Source organism: Rhinopithecus bieti, unplaced genomic scaffold (genome assembly GCF_001698545.2).
Source record: "Rhinopithecus bieti isolate Rb0 unplaced genomic scaffold, ASM169854v2 scaffold_2574, whole genome shotgun sequence".
NCBI classification, from domain to species: Eukaryota; Metazoa; Chordata; class Mammalia; order Primates; family Cercopithecidae; genus Rhinopithecus; species Rhinopithecus bieti.
Genome location: NW_016804493.1, coordinates 944,729 through 950,031, shown reverse-complemented (window position 1 = coordinate 950,031; position 5,303 = coordinate 944,729).

The window sequence follows — 5,303 nt, the reverse complement described above, 5'->3', positions numbered from 1 at the left end:
TTTGAAGAGGAACTGCTATATAACACTGTTTAAAAATGTATTTCCAACGCTAAGGAGAGGGAAAAAAAATACTGGCACCGTATGCGAGTGGGATCTGGGATCCGAGTGAGATGGCCATACCTTCAGTCATTCTCATCCCCAAATATTTATTGAGTCTGGTGGAGAAGGAGGGCAGGATAAGATTGCCAGGCCCTGCTTCTATTTCTGGGGTTGGGATGGGGACTAAAGACCCGCATGGACTGCATGCTGCAGCCAGCTCAACAAAGAACTCAGGAAGAGCATTTAGGAACGCAGCTTTGAAAAGAAAATGGAAAGACGAGGTTGCAGAGGGTCAGTCCAAGATGACCAGAATCTGACCCGGGGCAATGCCATAAACCCAAGAAAGACTGGGTTTCAGGCTCAGGAAATGCGATTGTGCACGGACCCTTGCCTTTTTACCCAGTATCTAGCCCATCCTTCTTTCTTAGAAACAGAATTTTTTCTAAGAGGTACATGGTGGTTTAGGATAAACATTCCCTGTCCTAACTGCCCTTGCAGCCAGCTCTCTGGGACCTTGTGACCATGTGACCCAGTTCTAGCCAATGGGGTGGCAGGGAAATCCCACATGGCCTTCTAGGGCGTGTCCTTCGAGGAAGCATGGCTTCTCGCCTTCTTCACTCTCCTCCTTCCCTTCCTGCTGTCTGGGATGTGGGGTCTGGCAGAGAAACAATATTGTGAATGGAGACGGGAGGAACCTGGGTCCTGAACATTACACCATGCCCCAGAGTTTGGGGTGGATTATTTCACGACTCTTTCCTTTCTTCTCTTCCCTTCCCTTCCCTTCCCTTCCCTTCCTTTCCCTTCCTTCTTCCCTTCCCTTCCCTTCCTTCCTTCCTTCCCTCCCCTCCCCTCCCCTCCCCTCCTCCTCTCCCTCCCCTCCCTTTCCTTTCCTTTCCCTTAACCCTTTGCCCCTTTCCCTTTCCCTTTCCCCCCGCCCTCCCCCCCCGTCTTCCTTCCCCCCTCCCTCCCTTCCTTCCTTCCTTTTTTTTTCCCAGACAGCATCTCCTCTGCAGCCAGACTGGAGTGCAGTGGCACAATCATGGCTCACTGTAGCCTCGACCTCCTGGGCTCAGGCGATCCTCACACCTTAGCCTCCTGAGTAGCTGAGACTACTGGTGTGCACCACCACACCCAGCTAATTTTTTTATTTTTTATTTTTGTATTTTCTTTTCTTTTGTTAGAGACAGGATTTCACCATGTCGCCTAGGCTGGTCTTGAACTCCTAGCTTCAAGTGATCTGCTGGCCTCAGCCTCCCAAAGTGCTGGGATCACGGGCATGAACCACTGCCCCCCCCAGGGCTTTTTTTTTTTTTTTTTTTTTTTTAAAAAAACAAACTTCACTCAGTTTGAAGGCACCACTGTTTGGGTTTCCTGTTAATTGCAGTTAATCCTATTGAGTAGATTTATCAAGGACTAAGAGTAGAATGGAAAAATCAGTGAGTAAAGTGAAGGAGAAGAACTGACTGAAACGTCTTAGCAAGGTTCCATGGCACCTGTGATGCTTTCACCCCACGTATTTGCTGAGTACCCACTGTTCACAGGTCAGTCGCTGTGCCAGGCACTGAGGTGACAAAGACAAGTGGAATGGCAGTTAAATGTAGCACAGGCTTTGTGTTCAATTAGTTCTGGGTTCGTTCCCAGGCCCTATCACTAACTAGTACCCTTATGAACCTGCACATGTCACTAGCAGCCTCAGTTTCCTCATCCATAAAATGGGGATAGCAACATGTGTCTCCTACACTTGATGTGATTATCACATGAGAAATACACATGAAATGTTTTACATAGTGATGAGCGTATGGTAAATAAGAATTTAATAGATTTGGCTGGGCGCGGTGGCTCAAGCCTGTAATCCCAGCACTTTGGGAGGCCGGATGGGCAGATCACGAGGTCAGGAGATGGAGACCATTCTGGCTAACACGGTGAAGTCCCGTCTCTACTAAAATAAATACAAAAAACTATCCGGGCGTGGTGGCCGGCGCCTGTAGTCCCAGCTACTCGGGAGGCTGAGGCAGGAAAATGGCATAAACCCAGGAGGCGGAGCTTGCAGAGAGCTGAGATCCGGCCACTGCACTCCAGCCTGGGCAACACAGCAAGACTCCATCTCAAAAAAAAAAAAAAAGAATTTAATCGATTTTAGTGTAAACAAAATAAAGGGTCCTATCATTGTCCTTAGGAGCTTATGAAAACAGAGCTATATGCACATCCACAGACAGTTACCACACTCAGGAACAGTGGAAAACTGACAAGACCCTGGAGATGCTGCGTGGGGAGGGATAATGGAAACCCAGGTCAACATGCTGTAGGAACAGTAAGAGAAACTCCCAGTGTGAATGGTAGACAGGGAAGGTCTTCTTCTCTTCGGAGACTGAAAGGCTGAGAGGACACCTACCCTGCTAAGGAAATGAACAGGATGGAAGAATGATGGACGGAAAAAGGGAAGTCCTCAGCACATAAAAATTTGAGCTCGAAATGAAATATACAACTCTGCATAGTCAGCATATTTTGCTGGGCTGAGACAGTTCAGCTTAACAAGGATTGCTTGGCATATGCTTGGAAGAAAAAGGTGAGGATACCAAGGCAATGAGTACCTGATCCTTGACCTTGAGAAACCTATAGTCTAATAGAGGAGGCACATATAAAAGTAATTAGGTATAACATAGCGCAGAATTTGCAGTCATGGGTCATCTACAGGTCTGCCTGGAATACAGAGGGACAAGTGTTTAGTTTTTTCCAACTGTTCACAGAGGACAAGACACTTGGGCAGAAGTTTGAAGGCAATTTCAGGTTGACAGTGCCCACTTGATATGGTTCAGCTGTGTCCCCACCCAAGTCGCATCGTGAACGGTAGCACCCATAATCCCCACGTCTCATGGGAGGGATTTGAATGCTGGGAGGTAATTGGATCATGGGGGTGGGTCTTTCCCATGCTGTTCTCATGATAGTGAATAAGTCTCATGAGATCTGATGGTTTTATAAAGGGCAGTTCCCCTGCACAAGTTCTCTTGCCTCCCACCTGCCTCCCACCATGTAAGACATGACTTTGCTCCTCACTGACCTTCTGCCATGATTGTGAGACCTCCCCAGCCATGTGGAACTGTGAGGCAATTAAACCTCTTCCCTTTATAAATAACCCAGTCTCAGGTATGTCTTTATTAGCAGCGTGAGAACAGACTAATACACCACTTGAATTGCTGGTGTGTCTGAAGGGCTTGACTCCCAGTCCTTCCAACATAGAGGGGTAGCCCTTTTTCTAAGCTGCGCATGAAGTATTGTATTAAATTCTTCAGAAGGGGTGAAGGTATCTGGTCCTGTCCGCAAGCAGAGAGGTACTTCTTATACTGACCAGGCAGTGACCTGAGGCAGCCCTTGAGACAATTCCAGGTGTCCCTCAGGCCGGTTTTCCACCCTGGTGTTTTTCTCTGTATAGACAGCCTATGCCTGGATAAGAACATGCTGCGTCAGACAGTTCTTTTTCACTTTGCCCCTCAAAATGTGTACACCGACAGCCACAGATAGATCCCAGATGTCGTTTTCCTGCTCTTGCAAACCTTGAAGTGGGCCCTGCCGGCAGGCACACCTGCCAAGGAAAATGCTGTCCTCGAAATGTTCCTGGCACCGTTTTCAAGAGGTGCCGACCAAGCGCTGGAATTGCTGACCTCCCTGAAAGAGAAGCCTGCAGCTGTGGCCTCTGGGGTGAACTCCCCCCATGGGAGGACCCGGTGGAGTTAAAACACACTATATCCACATCACAGAGAGCTGGCCCATTGCTCAGGGCCTGGGAAGTGGTAGGGAGGGACCTTCCCAGAAGAGAGATGACTCAGGCTGGTCCCAAGCCCCTCCTGGAGAACAAACGGACAAGGTGAGGAGCAAGGAGGCATTGGGAGGTCATCTGGCCCAGCCCCCTTGTCTGGAGGACAGACATAAGTTCCATAAAGTCTCTTAGCAGGAGGACATCGTCCAGGTTGAACCTTGCTGCCTGCCCTGTGGTCGAATCAGTAGACCACGTCCTGTCCATACCTTGGGAATGAGACTCACCCAGACTCTCAGATAAGAGTTTCTATGAGACAGAAGGCTGGACTGGGGGAGCAAAGTTTGCAAATCGAAAGCATCAGTTGCTACCCCTGGGCACCATCTCCCATAGGAGACTCTTCGAACACTTTTTTAAAAGGCGAGATGTTGGCCAGGCACGGTGGCTCACGCCTGCAATCACAGAACTTTGAGAGGCCAAGGCAGGCGGATCACCTAAGGTCAGGAGCTCGAGACCAGCCTGACCAACTTAGCAAAACCCAGTGTCTACTAAAAATACAAAAATTAGCTGGGCATGATGGCGCATTCCTGTAGTCCCAGCTACTCAGGAGGTTGAGGCAGGAGAATCGCTCGAACCCAGGAGGCGGAGGTTGCAGTGAGCCAAGATTGTGCCACTGTACTCCGGCCTGGGCAACAGAGGGAGACTCCGTCTTAAGAAATAAAAAAAAGTTGAGATGTTGACATAACAGTTCTGAAGACCAAGATGGTGGAATAGCTTAGGTTAGGATACGTCAGAGGAGCCGGTGTGAACTCTCCTTTAAGACATGTATTAGCCCATTTTCATGCTGCTTCATAAGACATACCCAAGACTGGGCAATTTACAAAAGAAAGAAGTTTATTGGACTTACAGTTCCATGTGGCTGTGGAGGCCTCACAATTATAGGGGCAGAGGAGAGAAGAGAGCTTGTGTAGGGAAACTACTGTTTTTTAAAACCATCTGATCTCTTGAGACTTACTCACTATCACGAGAACCTCATGGGAAAGTCCTGCTCCCACAATTCAGTTACCTCCCACCAGCTTCCTCCCACGACATGTGGGAATTGTAGGAGTTACAAGTTACAATTCAAGATGAGATTTGGGTGGGGACACCGGCAAACCATATCAAAACATAACTGCAGCTGGGTGAGGTGGCTTACACCTGTAATCCCAGTGCTTCGGGAGGCCAAGGCGGGAGAATTACTTGAGACCAGGAGTTTGGGGCTAGCCTAGGCAACACATAGAGGCACCATCTCTCAAAACAAATTTAAAGAAAATTAACCAGGTGTGGTGGTGCGTACCTGTAGTCCTAGCTGCTTGGAAGGCTAAAGCTGGAGGATCACTTGAGCCCAGGAGGTCAAGGCTGCAGTGAACTGTGATAACGCCACTGGACTGCAGCCTGCGCGACAGTGTGAGACCCCATAAAAAATAAAAAATAAAGAAAAAGAAAGAAAGAAAGAAAGAAAGAAAGAAAGAAA